Source organism: Pyrus communis, chromosome 3 (assembly GCF_041283825.1).
Source record: "Pyrus communis isolate YQ-2024b chromosome 3, ASM4128382v1, whole genome shotgun sequence".
Lineage (NCBI taxonomy): Eukaryota > Viridiplantae > Streptophyta > Magnoliopsida > Rosales > Rosaceae > Pyrus > Pyrus communis.
Window position 1 is genome coordinate 16632709 of NC_142567.1, and position 18931 is coordinate 16651639.

Here is an 18931-nt window from a genome sequence, read left to right on the forward strand (position 1 = left end):
TACGTGGATGACAGTAGGTTCAGAGAATAGATGTCTAAATACATTACGAATAAAGCGAAGTAGGTAACCTACTCGATAAGGATATGTTAAAGCTTGAGAAGATGCCTTGATGTCAAATATGCTCACATCAACTGCTACTGATTTCTTAGGGGGCGCAAAACATAAAAATGTGAGTGGATGCAAAATAAGGTTTTGTAAAACTTTTATTTTTATTTTTTTTAACATACTAGCCCTGTATTTTGAAAACAATATAATACTACATATAATTTTTGAAAACAAAAGCATGCCCTAAAAACTAAAATCTGATATATATCTGTACACATTAAGAACTTTACACTTTTGAAACCATACGTCAAAAAAATCCAATCACTTTGCTCAAGCAGGTTGTGAAAAGGTCATTGTGGCTGGTGCTCTTTTCACAACAATATATTAACTAGTTCTGTGTACATTTGTAACCTTTATTGCTGACCTTTAACTTGGATAACAGCAAAACTTGAGAAAGAGCACCAACCACAAATTACAAGTTCAGCCAAAGTGTATGGGGAATTCTCTAAGATAATCGTTCCTAAGATAGAGCCTTCAAACAAACTTCCTATTGGTGCACTAAGAAGCAGGTCACAAATAAACAAAAATAAAAATAAAAATAAAAATAAATCAAAGAAAAGTATAATTACAATGCATTGTTTAGCCGGTTACCCAAATACTATACGTGTCTCCACCCGTTATTGAGATCTGCTCTCCTATTTCCATTTCAGTGCTAGAGATGTTCATTCTCATAAGAAGTGAGCTCTTAAGGATTTGATGATGGCTTCGTGCAGGTAACAAGATAAGTGTAAATTTTTTGGGCATCCCACTTCCAAATTTACGTGTTGTAGACGACCTAAGAAAGCTTTTTTAAAATCATTTTGCAATCACTACATCGATATCATAGCTTGCAGGACATGTATTTCATCGCGTTGCATGCACATACAAAATATATGTGAACTGCATGCCACTTGCCTTCATTATGTAAACCTATATCTTTTATGGTTGCATATGTTGTTGCCTCAAACTTCAAAATCCGCCCTTTGGATGTTACATGGGGTTTTGATGTAAAGTAAATTCAATTTAAATGCAAGTCAAATACTTATTCTGTCATATCGGTTATGTCACATCCCGGCCCGGGGACGGATCACTTCCCGGGCCCGCTCCACCACCGTAGCACGATATTGTCCGCTTTGGGCTTACCATTCCCTCATGGTTTTGTTTTTGGGAACTCACGAGCGACTTCCCAATGGGTCACCCATCATGGGATTGCTCTAGCCCCCTACTCACTTAACTTCGGAGTTCCTACGGAACCCGAAGCCAGTGAGCTCCCAAAAGGCCTCGTGCTAGGTAGAGATGGAAATATACATATAAGGATCACACCCCTGGGTGATGTGGGATGTCACAGTCCACCCCCCTTAGGGGCCCGACGTCCTCGTCGGCACACACATGGTCAGGGTTAGTCTCTAATACCATATTGTCACATCCCAGCCCGGGGCGGGACCACTTCTCGGGCCCGCTCCACCACCGTAGCACGATATTGTTCGCTTTGGGTTTACCATTCCCTCACAATTTTATTTTTGGGAACTCACGAGCAACTTCCCAATGGGTCACCCATCATAGGATTGCTCTAACCCCCTACTCGCTTAACTTCGGAGTTCCTACGGAACCCGAAGCCAATGAGCTCCCAAAAGGCCTCGTGCTAGGTAAAGATGGAAATATACATATAAGGATCACACCCTTGGGCGATGTGGGATGTCACAGGTTAACCTTGGTCTTCAGTTTTCAAATTATGTTAAATTATCTGTGTTTGCCTCTATGCGTGTGTGTGTGTGTGTGTTTTTTTTTTTTAAATTGGTTGAACTAAGATGCACATTTTCTAAATTAATCTAATTGAAAATGCATTACAGAATAAGAACTTGCAGAAGCGCGGGGCAATTTTCTAGTGTTAACAATATCGAATCAAATTTAGATTCAAATAAAATCTTATCTATTGAAAGACTGATTCATAAATGGAATATTATTTACTATTTGGTGACAATTGACAAACTAATTCAGGCCTCAATATTGTTTTAAAACAAAATTAATTATATACAGATATATTTCTTTTGTATTGGTTGTCTTAGAAGTTAATTAATATTTTTATGCAAAGATGTATTTGTATCAAGACGTGATGGAATATAATTTTTTATCGAATTACTTATTCACGAGATTTAAATTTAAGATACATCACTTACAAAGTGAGAACAAATATAATTAAACCATAATTTGATAAAAAAGAACCACCTATTCTCCTTTAAATCTGAAAGACAATGGATTGAAAAGAAACACTATATCTACTAACTAATAAGCAAAGATATGCATAATGAACATTTTTTTAGAAAGAAAAGGGGGACAACGGGTGGAAAGCCATGATTGTTCATCATTTTTGGAGGTCGGAAAGATTCACAGAGACATTTTAGCCTCCCTTGGCCACAGTCAAGTAGACTCACCAGCTTGGAGTCTCGAACTCGGGACCTCCCAGTTTTTTGTATTTTGAAAGCCAAAATACGTGCCCTTTGATAACTCATATATTTCATGCATTTATACCATCCATTTCTAGCCTCTTTGTGATGTTTTTGAGTTAAATTGATTGTCTTTTACCTTATTTTGTGAACTACATATACTTTAGGATCAATTTGAAGGCAAAAGAAGTGAAAACGTGTCATTTTTTCGGTTGACCTTTATTCAAACATGGAAGAAGTTTAGTGGCCTATTTTGAAGCCCAAATAAAGAATCCAAGATGAATTTGGCTTGTTAGAAGATCAGGAGCAGAATGGGAAAGGAATTGGAATATCTAGCCTGATTTGGAGGAGCCAAATAAGGAAAAACGTTCAAAACTTTGGCTTAATGGTTGAGATCACCTTACAATCAGCTACAACCCCATTTAGCAGATAAATACTAGGTTTTTTTTTCTCACAAGCCCCCTTGGGGGTCGCCTAAAGCTCTCTCTCTTCTCTTTCTTTGGCCTTTCTTCCAGAATAAAACCCTATTTCCCTTCACCATCTGCTGCCACCAAAGAAACCACGCAGTCATTATGTTCTTGAAGGATTTCCACATCAGAATTGCTTCAAGGGGGTTTCTTCTATGAACTTTAATTTCATTCATGTTGTTCTTTATATTTATATATTTTGTAATCATGTTGTGTAATTAAGTTCATAGTTGGGGGAATTCGATGTAGCCTTGCAAACCTACTCTATGTTATTAAGTTAACGTATTCAAATTACCAATTTGTGTTCTTGTTTTATTCACTGATTTTATAGTATAATTTGTTTATTAATCTTAATGTTTGATTATCATTAGGGTTGCTTATGAATTATTTGATCAAGGTTATAGTACACATCATGCTTATGAAGAAACTGTTATGCATACATCATTCCATGTGATTTCTTTGGTTCTTGGAAGTTTTCTTGTTCTTAATGGATTCTTATTCGGTAATCTAAGTTGAACATCACAACTAGGTTGCAGATTAGGAGTACTTGATCACAACCACACATCAAATGGATGATCATAAATGAGTAAAACGAACCCTAGTTGTAGATTGGAAAGTTGAATGCGTTTTGACCTAAGTTTCATGGAATTGGCTTGTAATGGTGAAATCAGTATCCCTAGTTCCATTCCCCTCATTTCTGAATCATTCTATTATTCATATTAACATTCTCTTGCATTTTATGTTACTTTATTTTTCAAATCAAAATCCAAACTCAATTTGTTAGTTTTATTGTTTAGTTATGGTTCTCTCATAAAGCTAGTAATTTGTAGAGGTCTAATCAGTCTCTGTGGTTCGACACCCTTACTTGTGCCACTATAATATCCTTATATTTGCACTTGAAAGGAACACAACACCCTTCCCACTGGGCAACTGGTTGTCAGTCTCTGTGGTTCGACACCCTTACTTGTGCCACTATAATATCCTTATTATATTTGCACTTGAAAGGAACACAACACCCTTCCCACTGGGCCACTGGTTGTGGTTCATTTTCTGAGCATATTAATGAACGGAAAATTCTGCCACTTAGTACTACGGTTAAGTAGTATTCCTGTTCACTTATAAGTGAAAGGTTTTAGGTTTGAATCTAGCCAAAGGCGAATTTGAATTATATTATTGCTAGACTGTTGGAAGAATCCTATTCCATTGTAGATAATATCGTTTGTTCAAAAAAAAAAAATTTGAAAATTCCATTAGAAAAATATAATATTGCAATTCACTCTTGCAGTGCAAATGCATTCTCTGTTTAAGAAAAGAAAAAAAAAAGAGCTTTAATGAAAAGAGCTTATTTAAACTTTTTATTAACAAAAAACCATCCACTAACTTTATTTAATAAAAAGGGGCTTAAATTTTAATAAAAATGACAAAAGTTTAACATAATAATTAAAAAAACAAAATATGATGCGCGCGTTACATTTCTCAGTTACACTTACTTTCCCTCCCTCTCTCTTTCTCCCTTCACCGTTATTAGCTCCTTTCTCTCTCTCCCCTCTTTCACATATTCCTATCAAATTTCTCTCTTCTCTCATCTCACCCAATCACATCAACTTTTTTTTTTTTTCTCTCATCTCTCATATCACTCTAGTCTCACTTCATAAATATTACAATTTACTTTTTATTTTATTGTATGTTTATTTAACCATTGTCTCATATTTTTGTTGGAACAAAATAAGTAATAATATTACAACACAAAAAATAAAGAAATTTTTTCATTTTTTCAGTTTGACAAACAATGCTTATTTTAATTTCGAAATAGTGATTTTACCTTTAGTTTGGACAATTTTTTAAGTTTGTGTCATGTCATGTTAACACTAGTTATTTTTACAACTAAACATTGATTATTTCTAAAATCGAACACTGATTATATTTAGAACTTAACACTAACTGTTTCTCAAACCAAATAATGACTAACTCTTAAACCGAACACTAGTACTATCACTATTTCTTAAACTGAACACTGATTATTTCGTAAACTGAATACTGACTATTTCTTAAACTAAACAATAATACTATCACTATTTCATAGACTAACCATTGACTATTTCTTCAACCAAACACTATTACTATCACTAATTCATAAACTAGTACTATCACCATTTCGTAAATTAAACACTAACTATTTCTTAAACCAAACACTTATACTATCACTATTTCGTAAACAAAACACTAACTATTTCTTAAACCGAACACTAGTATTATCACTTTTTCTTAAAACTGAACACTAATATTATCACTATTTCGTAAACTGAACATTGACTATTTCTTAAATTAAACACTAATATTATCACTATTTCGTAAACTAAACACTGACTATTTCTTAAACTGAACACTAGTACTATCACTATTTCATTAACCATGGTAGAGAAAACAATGGACAACAGACGAAGCTCAACTGGAAAATGCACACTAACATCTATGGTTTTGGGGGCCAAGAAATTAGTGGCCAATTGTTTGAAAAATAAACTTGGAAAATGCATGTCATCAACATTAATTAGATACAAATGATTGGTTGTGTTTTTTGATTAATTGTTATACTGATTAATGGATGAGTCATGAACATTCTAACAATGAATAGCAAACCCAAATAATTATTCTATACACGAGAATGTCGTCAAAAGTATTAAAATGGTCGAATCTCTTCAGGAAGTGTCATCCAAAACAATTAGTTATTTAAGTCTGAAGAGAGCAGATCTTTCTCTAATTTTAGGAAAGATGAGAGCCTATTCCATTCTCACAAGAAGTTCAAATAGGAAATCATCAGTTAAGATTATTATGAGAGATAGTTTATTCTATTTTCGTTGAAAACGACGAGAACGAGAATATGAGGGGAGCATTGAAAGTACTAACTATCATCATTAAAGCTCCTAAACATGAAATAAAGAAAGAGGAAGGAGGCACGTGGGGCTATGAGGCTAGGATTTGAAGCTACTAAAGAAAATAATAATAAAAGATGTGGGCTGCTGCAATATATATTGTTAGGTTTTTTTTTTTTTTTTGTTTTTTTTTTTTATCATTAAACAAAATTATACGGTGATTTTTGGTTAAAATGGAAACTTTTAAAGCGCTAAAAGAAAGGAAAGCGCCTCTTGTTTTAGAAGTCGCGTCATCATCGGAGTGTCCAAGTCCAATCACAACCGTCCATTAGAAACTTCAGAATCTCCACCGAGAGCTGCAATCCAGCGGGAAACCCTAGCTTCCCAGTTGAATCAAAATTCAAAAACACGCCCACCTATTTAGCTTTGACAGTCACGAGTCCTCAGAAATTAGGGTTAGGGCTTCAGATTTAGGAAGAAGAACATAGGCAAAAGGGAGAGGCAAAAGGCCAAGCTTGATCGAGACGAAGTGAGCGAAGAAGAACGAGAATTAACTAATCAAAACCCTTCGAAATCTGCTGCCGAACAGAGCAGCAGCGACGACGATGAGGCCAACAAAGATATCAACCTCAAAATCGTCGAGAAAGCTTTGTTAATGCGGGCGGCGAAGTTCGCACTCGATAACAACGCCGCCGTGTCGGGCGAGCCGAGTGGCGGTTTGGTTGAACTCCCATCTTCGTCTTCTTCGCAGGAAGTTGAAGTTGCGGCTGCAGATTTGGAGACTAAGAAGGTAAGGAGGAAGGAGAGGAAGACGAATATTAAGAAGATGAAGATTGAAGATCAAGCTGTGAGTGACTTTCGTCTTTTTCTCTGTTTGTTTCTAGGAAAACTTGATTGTTTGAGGTATTCCATAATATTCTTGATCGGCATTATTCTTAATTATTTTCACTATACAATTTTGTTAATTGTGATTAGAGAAATAATTGGATTGAATTGGAGAGTTTGATTTTAAACCTGAGAAGGTGCTTTTAGACTTTATTGCTTAATTTTGTTTTCGGTTTCGTCTCATTTTCTGGCGTAAACAGATTAATCTTTGCTTGAGAAGAGGATGAAAGAGCTGTTTACGTATGACTGTTTTGCATCCCGTTATTTGTTTAGGTTGTTGCAAAAGAGGAAGAGAAGATAGAGGAAGCTAATGCTGTAGATTTGGCTGAGGCAAAGCAACTGGAAAATGTTGAGTTTACCGACAATGTTGTGCTGTGGAAACTTCTTGTGAGTTCAAATGTTTGCTTTGAAATGCCCTTTTGAAAATGAAAATCTATATGAAGACCTTAGAATGGTGCCTATCTTATTTCTATTATATCAGCGGCGACCAAGGTATTTTGATCCTCCAGATAGTAGCTGGGGAGCATACTTTAACTGTGGAGAAGAAGGTCATGCGGCAGTGAATTGTACTGTAGCTAAGTGAAAGAAGCCGTGCTTTGTTTGTGGTAGTTTGGAGCACAATGCAAAACACTGCAGAAAAGTTAGTTGGAAGAGAAACACAATTTTAAGTTGACTTTTTACTTTCTGAAAATAATCGTCAAAATAATATGGAGAATTAGTTGAATTGACCCCATTTTCTAAGTCTAAATTACTACATGTTAAGTAGTCCAGAGGGTGGTGGGGCTTCGGCCACTTGTATTATGTTGACATGCAAGATTTAAATTGATTCCTTCTTTTACTTGTTTTTCGCTTTTCTGGAAGGATTGAGAACTTTCTTTTGGCAATCAATAGGATTTCTTCCCTTGATTTCTGAGAAGGATTAAGTGATTGTTATTTTAAAAGCAGGTTGTTGGTGCACATACTCTCTGCTGTTTCCAGGTCATGTTTGATTAGAAAGATCCATAAATAATAAAATAGGGTTTTCCTGTTTTCTTAATGCTAGATAATTTTGAGATAGTGCCAGTCCAAATCTCATGAGTTGTTCACCAGTTTCTGCATGCCAAGTTCTTTTGTGTCATTTTATAAAGATTGTTCAATATTTCACCTGTTTTCCTTCTTAGTTTGCCCTGTTCTCATTCAGTGCTCTATCAGAGGGTTCTTATGCATCCTTTATTTTTATGGGGCTTCTTATGGTACCTGATTTAAATCTCGATAGGGACAAGATTGCTTTATCTGCAAAAAAAGGTGGACATCGCGCTAAAGACTGTCCAGAAAAGAAGAATGGTGGCTTATTGAAATCCCAAATATGTCTAAAATGTGGAGATTCTGGACATGATATGTTCTCATGCAGGAATGATTATTCAACTGATGATCTTAAGGTATCGTGAGATTTCTAAGAGTATGTTCATATGATTTATGATATGATATTGATAATAATTATATTGTTAAGCATTATGTTCAAGGGTGGTTTCTATATTTCTTTTCATGAATCAGGAAATCCAATGCTACGTCTGCAAGAGATTTGGTCATTTATGTTGTGTCAAGTATGTTGACACTAGTCCATGGGAAGTTTCCTGTTACAAATGTGGTTCAATGGGACATACTGGTATGGTAAGTCTTGTTAAATGTTTCAAATGTTCTTTAAACTGTTTTTGCGTTTTATCTTAGTGGTTGGATGGAGAGGTGCATTAGAGGCTGCATAGATGTAAACAAGGCCCATTGTCTTGGAAGCTGCATATATATGCAAGCAAGGTTTATCGTTTTGCAATAGGGATATATTGTCGAACTCATAAACATAGTACTAAATTGTTCCCTTGACTTATCTAATGAATGAGAAGTACATGCTCATGTAAGGACCTTTTTCAAAGAAAATTTTTAGATGAATGCACTTGATTTGTGCTGTGAATTGGTTTCACTGATTTTCTTAAATATGAAAAACATCATATCATAATTTTTATTTGTTTGGGCAGTGATGTGATTTCAACAGTATGCTTTAGAAGACGATGCTTGTTGTTTTAAAAGCCTTTTGTTTATTGATGTATTCTAGAAGAAACTAAGTTTTGTTCCTGGTCTTTAAAATTTTTTGTTTTTCATCTTCTTTTTTCTATCCATTTTTACTTCTTTGATTTGTCTTTCTGTTGTTAAAACTGGATATGCAATGCCTGTGCATCAAATATGCTCTTTAGTTTCATACGTATATCTCAGTGTGATGTTTAGTTTTTTTATTACTCATGCTTGAAATGTTGGTGAATCTAAATTCTATCTACAGTAGGAATTATAATGTATTCTTATGGTTATTTTATTTCATGCTAATTGCTTCAAGAATAGATTAAATCAGATCATGTATTAGTTTGTGTTTTTTCATTTGACAATTCTTTACATGCACCAATCTCATTGAACATATTTGTCAATTATATTTGGTAATTTCTTGGGAGATGTTATGTTACACAATCATATTCTGTTATTAAAAATTGTAGTTTCCTGCCTATGTCCAGAAGAGGGTTCACATTCTATTTTTCTGCTTCCATTTCATCGAAACGCCCTTCCTTTTTTTACTTTTGTCTAAGAAAGGGGATTCTGTACACGCAGGCATGTGTAAGCTTACGTGATGGGGAAACCACTGGTTTTGGAACACCTCGGTTATGCTACAAGTGTGGTGAAGGTGGTCATATTGCTCGTGAATGTGCAAGTTTGGTCAATGTAATTCTCAGTGTACACCTCCCAGAATTAGTTTTTAGTGCAATTTTCTTCACCATCGATTGGTAGTGTTAGTTTACTCGTGAAAAAACTAACTGGTGTGTTTTGTGAAACTTGTAGGTTCACAAAAAATTTGGGGAATTACCTAATTTTTCTACTCCAGTTTTGAAACGTCATAAGGAAATGAGAGACTACACGGGATTCAAGTCTGCTCCTCATGACCTAAATAAGGCCCATGAAAGTAAACAGACCCAATTTGAAGAAAGAGTTTTTACAACACCACAAAAGGCAAAACATAGAGGTGGTTGGATAATGGATGATCCAGGGGACTTCTCCCCTAGAAAAGGCAAAAAGAACAATTGGAAGTCTCCGGCAACACCATCTAGTTGGGGTCGTAGGGTTCCTAGTTTGACTGCAGGTGGTCATGCTTCAAGTTCTAGATCCTCCAAAAAGATTTGGAATGACTCCGGAAGCCCAATCTCACAAGGGTCGTCAAAGTCTTTTCAGCAGAGATATTCTGCATCGAGGTTTAACAACTCTAACGGTGGTCGATTTAGAAGAAATTATGATTGGTCAGGCGATGAATATAATGGGCTTTACTAAACCCAATGGAAGGAAGCGGCCACAAAAGGGTTCAAGTTCCATTTGTGAGTCCATAAGCCCTTTCCTGTTGTTGTAAGTACTTTCTTTTTCCTTTCCAGCGATAATGATTATTCTTCATTTCCCTAGATGTTGAGAAGTATTGTATGCTTTGGTCAAATTTTAAAATTTTTTCTAAGTTTTTTTTAATGCTCTTTAAAAAATTTTGAGTTTTTTTTTTTTTTTTAATGCTCTTTAAAATGTACTGACCACATACCTCTTTATACATGTTTATTTATTTTTCATAGTTTATTTTATCAAGAAACCTTTTGTATTCTTTTATTAGTCCTTGATTTCTTTTTCTAATATGTTAATTATGCTACACTGTTACCAGTTTATTCCCGAAATTGTCACACTAGGCTTATGGTTAGGGAGAGTGTGGGTTAGGATATGGGAATGTGTCGTGTTAACATGGATAGACTGAAAATGTCAAAATATAAACAGAAGGATGTGCTATAGCAATCTATGATGTGATGTTTTATATGCCATACTAATGCAAGTTTATTTTGGTTTACCAGATGCTTGCACAGAACCACAATGGTAGATGAAAAGTAAAACAGGATGATCACATAATGTGACAAGAATCCATGGAACTGGAAAATTCTTTTGCTAAACATTAGTTTTTGTCGAAAGTAAGTTCTGTTGGTTTTGAATGAAATGCATTAGACCCTTTCTGTGAGTTTTTGGGAGACCAAGTTTTGAATGAATTAAGTTTAAGCAGATGTTTAACAGCATAGTGTATTAGAACTGTTAATGCTCATGAAGGGCACTTCTAATCCTGTTTATCTAACGTGTTGTGGTCCAATGGTTACTAATTGGCCTCAATCCCTTGGGACTTGGAAATCCCTCACCCAAACATACATCTAATGACAATTTTATATGCATGATTCGTTGGTAAACTGAATAAAGTTGTCTCACTTTGTTTTTGTTTTTGTTCCTCTTCAAGTGTTGTTTATATGATGCTTGTGAAACTTAACCCCACCTTAAGTTCTTCAATTTTCATTAGAATGTTCAAGCCAAATGATATATCTGTCTTTGCTGCCCTAAAAAGTTTGAAATTTAATTTAGTAAGAGTATGAAATAGTACGTTTTTATGCTATAATTTTCCAACTGTTGTCATTAATCTAATTAGATGAGGACCAGCCTTGCTGCCTTCCCCTACCTACTGGTTAATTCACCCTTCTTTACATGGTAGATGAAAAAAAAAATCACCGGAGGTGCTGGCAGGCAAGGGCGGCACTGCAACCATTACGCCCCTTGTCAAGGGGCTTCTCGGTTAAGACTCGTAGATGTTTCATTGTAACAATCGTTTCTTGAAAAAGCAATATGTCCCTTAGGCTGAGAGTAGCAAATTTTTTGTTTGTTAGATGAACATTATAGCTTTGATCCAATTGCCTTCACTAGATCAGAGCTCTATGGATTTGGATCCCATCTGGATCCTCATGTCCTATCCGTTCATCATATATCGTGCGGTTAGAAATCATTTTTAATTTAAAATTAAGCACAAACAGTACCTAACGAAAGTTGGCTGCACGATGTACGATGAATGGATAGCATGTGAGGATCATAGGATCTGGATTCGAGCTATTTATCTTTTTCCCCTAGATTTGCAAGCTTCCACCAGATAGAATGAATTTGAACACACCAATAAATTTTAACTCGTAAAATGAATTTTAACTTCTTGTTTTGCTGAAGAATGAATTTGAACACACCAACTTCTTTCAACCAATTTAAAAGATGGAGGAGGGTGCATAAATGCATGTCATACATTTACTTTGTTTTACTTTCACCTTTTATGTATCACTAGCATTTGCACAACAGCACCAAAATAGCCTCCAAACTTGCTTGCACACATGTCATATATCTTCTTTCACTTTACATCACATGACAATATTTTGTTTTAATAAGATTGATCAAGTTCAGGCAATGCTTGAACCTCTTGGTTGGCACTATCTTGGTAAGGAAATCTGCGACATTATCGTCCATGTGAAATTTTTTCACCAAAATCTTCTTCGAGTGCACCCAATTATGGATTCTCTGACATCTCACTTCAATGTGTTTTGACCTACCACCCAATTCTGGATACTTTGCTTCTATGGTCGACAAAGCTGTAATTGGTAATAGTAGTGCTCTCCAGCTAAGTGGTCCTCTTGCGCATGTAAAGACAACCAGAATTTGACCTTTTCTTGTCCAAGTCCCCTGCATAGTTGGCATCAACATATCCCAACACCCTTGCCTATTTCCTTATGCTTTCCAAACATAATCCCTCGCTGCCTTAGCAACCTTCAAGTAATGCAGAACCCGCTTGACTGCATCCTAATGTTTTCCTTGATTTGCCATGTACTTGGAAAGACGTTGATTGCTTGAGCCAGGTCGGGTTGTGTGCACACAATTTCATACATCAGGCATCCCACAACATTAGCATAGGGCACCTTCTGTTGGAGTAATATTAGAAAATACGAAAACAACAATATAAATACCAATGGTAATAATTATAAAGAAACTCTCAACATCAATTGTGTACAAAATTAATATAAACAATTAGAGAGAGAGAGAGAGAGAAAGAAATACTGATAAAGTTGGAGATTAAGGCTTGCATAAATGCAATGTTCTAAAGATAGATTTTCACCTGTACTCTTGTGCTTGTAGTTCTGTAGGTGTCCGTCTCCTAAGATTCAACAATCTATAATCTGAAGTTGAAGTACTTTAATCTACGGACTCTAGCAAAGTTTATAAATTCTGTACTCTTAAGACATGGTTCATAATTTAACAAACAAAGAATGAGAGAAATAGGGGTGGAGAAACCCTATACCTCAAGAGCAATTAATTATCCTACTGTCATACGAATGAAGTGCTTGAGGCACTACACCTCCTAATATTATTTTATTTTTGTCGGCATCTAGACCACCTCCTATTTCATTAATTAGTGCGCCAGGTAGCGCAGTCTCATTGGACATTAGTTACAAATGAAGACCAAAAGTTGCTTTTGTCATGTGGGAACCTTTCACCGCCCGCCTAGACTCCTTAAGCATCAAATTAATTCTTTTTTATTTTATTTACCGTCTTACTTGAGCTTAATCCTAATAGTTGACCATTGCGTAGCGCCTAGACACCATCTAAGCGAATTTTTAAAACACTGTTTATATAGCTTGAAACAGGCTTCACGTGCATGGATAAGAGGTTACTTCTCATCTTCTTACTCTTGGCTTTAAATGATTAGAGGTATATACATCTCTCTTTGTTCGAGCACATGACCACTTCAGTCTCACTCTCTTATTATATATATGCGATATTGTTCTTACTGGTAATTATTCATCTCATTGCTACATTGGTTCAAGATTTGGGCAGAGTTTGATATGAAGGATCTTGGCAAGCTCAATTACTTTATTAACCTTCATATCTTTCAGACTAACTCTGTCATGCATTCATATGCGTCAACAAAAATATGTTACAAATTTGTTAAGGCTTGAAATAGGCTTTTTTAACATTATGAGGTGATTTGAAGTGCACAAGTGGCCTAAAATGGCCCAATATCTATTCCAAAGGGGAATAATAGAGAAAATGGTGATATAAGTAACTTGTCTTTATGTAGTGTTTTGTAGAGGAAACTTGAAAAAGAGATAACTGCCACAAGAAGGGCAAATCTCTTTTAAAACACCTACACGCCTCACATGCAAGTAAAACCAAGAACACCTTCATCACCACCAAAACTGTTTCCTCCCCTTTTGTGCTAGAGTGTTTTTGCTCAACACTTTAGCACACCATCCATCCTCACCTTGGTTCTTGGTAAAACTACGACAATTTGGTCTTTATTGGAGATGAAAATACGTTGGCAACTTACTCACAAGATGGTTAGGTGTAACCGAAATCGATAATTTCGTTCTGCTTCTTTAATCTCTTGCACGTATGCCTAAGACGTTTTGTGAAAAATCTTGTTTGTCTACTTACAAACTCCAATAGCTCTTCCTTTGGAAAGGGTATTTTTTTTTTTTGTGGGGGGAGCGGGGTGGGGGTTGGGTTGAGAGTTAGTATTTTCAATTGCACTTTGCGGTAAGTTCCACTATGTAGCAAAGGTTTCGAATTCTCCAAGTACTTAGAATTTATAATATCAAGGAACAATGCTAAATTCTTCCCTTCTGATTTGCAAGCTTGAGTTTGTTGAAAACAAGTATCGATTTATGGCTCCAAAGGTAAGGATTGCACTCTAGTATTTGTAGTAATGCACTCTTCGTGTCTGCCATATTTTGAATGAGTTTTGATGTATTAGTGTTTGATTATCACTTTTTGGCTGATTATCATTTTCCGGCACCTCTGTATCTACGTAGAGAGTCATGTGACTAGTTTTGGCAGTACGCTTTGGACGCCTTTTTTGGGCTCTCATCCCAGTGCTTAATCAGAGAAGAAATAGGCATTATGCCTTTTCCTTTTGTTGTGTTCTATTTTTACTGCAACTGATGCCTATTTATAAACATCTTAAGAGGGCTCTAGAGTTTTACGTGGGGTAAAATGGAGGCTATGAACTCTGAAAAAGGATCCTCGCCAGATCCTTTTCATGGGAATTCTAGAGATCCCGTGATCGTGACCGTTCATCATATATTGTGCAGTCAGTTTTCGTTAGGTACTATTTATATTTAATTTTAAGTTTTAAATTTTGAAATGATTTCTGACCACACAATGTACAATGCACGATCACAATAACGAGATCCCTAGGATTCCCAGGAAAGGAATCCGACGATGATCATTTTCCATGAACTCCACTACTTTCCCTTAACTTCTCCCACATCTTTCAATTTCATTATTTCATTATATTTTTATTTTTATCTAATACAATCCACGTCCTCTTTTGTTGCAAAATGAAGAGAAGTTTAGGTTTTACGCGCAACTTCCCCTTTTGTAGGAAGAAATACATATTTTCTTTTTTATTATGGATGTTGATCTATACGTAAAGCCCGTCTTCACCTTTTGGGTTGAATTATATTTTTCATTTTGTCTTCCAGCTTGATCCAATTTGTATGGACTCTATTTCTTATTTATTATATATTTTTTTGGTTGTTCAACAATGATGATGTAGAGGTTGTCCGTTTTCGTTGAGAATCTCACCTCACCGAAGTTATCCCAAGATTCATTCAGGACTCCTTTAACAACTCCTTGCTTAGGGCTCTATCAATGAACAACACTGCTGCAAGCCAAGTTCTTTGCCTTATGTCGATGAGAGACAATGAATCCTCTAGCTAGATGACCGATCACTCTTGTTTTCATCCCTTGAGGATTCAATGAGTGGACAATCACACTCAAAACTCTGTCTCAGATAACTCAAGAAAATAAGGCATTGAAGTTCAAACCCGACGCCTTCTGGTAATTCTAATTTGGGTTTTCGAAACATTTCTCAGCCCTTTGAGTCCAATTTAGTTGTGTCCACATTCCACCATCAATTTTTTTTAATTTTATGTTGGTTTGTCTGTAAAGGTAGATTCGTTGATGTAATTGTGTTCTTAATCTGGGTTTATTCTGAATTTTGACGGGGGATTCAATACATGTTAAAATAATTTCTTCCATTTGAGAATTTAGGATAAAATATATTTGTGTTGAATTTGGTTTCTCGACATAAGACCATCTCCAACTGAAGGAGGGTCAGAGGGCTCGTTTTATGACACACCCCAACCCAGAATATCCACTAGGACCCCGAAATTGAGCCGTGCTGGCTGACACCTGGAAGGTGACGAAGCCATAAAGTATGATAATGTATAAAATGTGAATAAATCAAAATCTAAAGTCTCTAAGTACATGAGTGCGCGGTGGGCGGGTCTGGACCCATTTCACGCGTGATACAGAGTATAGTTATAGTACAGTAAGGTGAGATAATGATTATACCATTATAAGAAGACATCAGTACTGAAAAATGTCACAAATCCTTGTCGATACGAAACTCTGCTGCTAGAACCTAGAGGGGTGGAAAAATAGAAAATGTGAGTGAGTGAAACAAAACTTTTCAAACCAATTTCAATTACCAACGGTAGTAGCCCCTCGTCGTAATACCTGTATAATTTCCCAGAAAATAACAGGCGTGACTATAACTCTAAAGTTTAACCAAAATAACAGTCTCACAGTTATGCCCGTCAAATATCTCAACAAGAATAAGTAACCCATGTGAAATAAATCAATATGAAATGGTATGTCTGCCGGATCCACCTATTGTGGCATGTGCGGCTGAACCAACATGCTAGCCGGAGTCACCTCACGTGACTTGTACGGCTTATCCATATCTCATCAATCAATGCTAGCACATAAGTCGGGAGTCACCTATAGTGACCTGTACGACTTATCCATATCTCATCAATCAATGCTAGCACATAAGTCGGGAGTCACCTATAGTATCCATATCTCATCAATCAATGCTAGCATATAAGTCGGGAATCACCTATAGTGACCTGTATGACTTATTCATATCTCATCAATCAATGCTAGCATATAAGTCGGGAATCACATATAGTGACCTGTACGACTTGACCTGTACGACTTATCCATATCTCATCAATCAATGCTAGTATATAAGTCGGGAGTCACCTATAGTGACCTGTACGACTTATCTGTATCCTATTAATCAATGTTAGCATATAAGTCAGGAGTCACCTATAGTGACATGTATGACTTATCCATATCTCATCAATTAATGCTAGCATATAAGTTGGGAGTCACCTATAGTGACCTGTACGACTTAATCTATAGGTCATCAAACATCCCTTCACACGAGTCTGAACCACCTCTAGTGGTCTGTATGACAGGACTAGGTGTAAATAAGTACACTCAAGTACTATGATCACGTGAAAACTGTGCGAATAATCGCATGTCACCTATGAGTCAGAACCACCTATAGTGGTTTGTACGACATGCATGTGCACCTACCTTAAGTCCAAGGTGAGTGTAAGGTGCGGAAGGTGAACATCACATGAAGGATTGTGTCCTGGCCACGGGCGGGAACACTAACACCGAAGTGCAGGTTTATGAGCTCTCAATGCATCTTAATATAACATGTACAACTCATGGGCAACCTGTACGACAATGTCGGAGTTGCCTAACACATAAATGTAGTCATGCCATAACTCCATCAATTCAACTAATACCATAAACTCACCTGAACTTACCTAGGTGTCCTGCGTTCACCTTTGCACTTTAAAGCATTCACAATAATTGTGTGCAGGTAATATACATATGGACATACCATGATGCAATCTAATACTCAACCATGTCATAACATTTTCAATTATATACATATATATAATAAGGCATAAAATGCATAAGCTGTAACGCCTTACTCCCGAACTATTATTTTCGGGGATAATCATCAGTGATAAGCCTAACTAGACACTAGTTTAATTAACTATCATTACTTACGTTTCCTTACTTTAATTTCTTGATTCTTCACACATTGATTTATTACCAACATTTAACCACCAACACATAAGGTTAAATTTCACATTTTACATCAATGTCCCTCACATTGTTTAATTCCCCAAACAAAGTTATTGTCTCAATTATTTAATCTCACTTCTTGTATGGTTGTATCTAACGTCTCGTTAGACTGCCTACGTACCCTAAACATGGATCAAGCCATTCGTAGTTCACGAATGTACTTCTAAACATTCACAGAAATTATATGAAATATTCAATTTATAAACATTGGTGGAGATGTCAATTATATATATATATATAGACACACACACGATAGAAGGGCAAAGACCCACTCACCTTAGGTCCGCACTACAACTCCCAAGCATGAATATTGAGATGTCACGAACGATCTTCACCTAGAACAATTATTCAGTCACGTCTCAGAACTCTTATCCATAGAACCCGTGCTTTATATAAAACACATCCCAACGACGTTCTAGAATGATTTGAGATCCATTGACCAAAAGTCAACCTTCAGTCAAAGATCAACAGTAGGGTCCACCACCCTACGTAACTCAATCCGGAAGATCCGCATCTCGGATATCCGATCCAAAACTTCTAAAGATCCACATTATACTTATAAAACATAATACTAAAGTTTCATTACGATCCAACGGTTGGATCTTCACCAATTGCCGATTTAAGTGGCGGTCAACGTTTTATTTTACGAACTTACAAATCCAATTTGGGAAGATCCGTATGTCAGATTTCCAATCCATAAGTTTGAAATATCCTCAAGTATTACATACCATAATGTATTAAAATTTGGTGACAATCAAACGGTCGGATCGTTAATTCATGTAAGGACCTCTTAATGGCCAACTAGGTGGTCAACTATGAAACTACATTAAACATCATAATTTCACTAAACAGATGTCAAATATGGAATCGGGGCTTCAAAATTAGCCTAGGAAGGTCAGGTGAAGTCTCAGCCTATGCGTCACCACGGTTCGCCGGAAAATTCCACTATTTCTAAAATTTCAAATTTCACAGAAATGAAGATCTCACAGAGAGGAACAACTTTCATACCTGCCACGAAGTCCAAAAGTGGACGAAAGATGATCAATTTTGCCCACAAAGCTGGCGAGTGCTTAAAGCTTTCCGGTGTCGATTCGTCGTCTACGGTGGTCCAACGGAGTCAAGGTTGGTTGGGTTTTTGCTCTTGGGATGATGGGCTAAAAAGCCCAAGTGGTGGCATCGGCCATCGCTTTGCTGATTTGCCGAAAAATAAAAAAGGGTGGTCAGAGCACCGTGAGAACCGTTAACTTTCGTGGCCTTAAACCACCACATACAGAGGTTAATCAAGGTGGTTCTTGAGTGGATTTTGTAAAGAGGAATAAGAGCTTCAAGATGGCGG

At 36.3% G+C, this 18931-nt stretch overlaps 1 pseudogene across 1 annotated transcript; it reads left to right on the plus strand.

Moving 5' to 3' along the window:
- Positions 1-6144: 6144 nt before the first annotated feature.
- On the plus strand, positions 6145-10639 carry LOC148698026 (uncharacterized; annotated as a pseudogene). The gene is made up of 7 exons (XR_015960778.1): positions 6145-6712; positions 7024-7137; positions 7232-7390; positions 8006-8168; positions 8284-8400; positions 9379-9489; positions 9607-10639. The product of XR_015960778.1 is annotated as an uncharacterized LOC148698026 (transcript).
- Positions 10640-18931: the final 8292 nt, after the last annotated feature.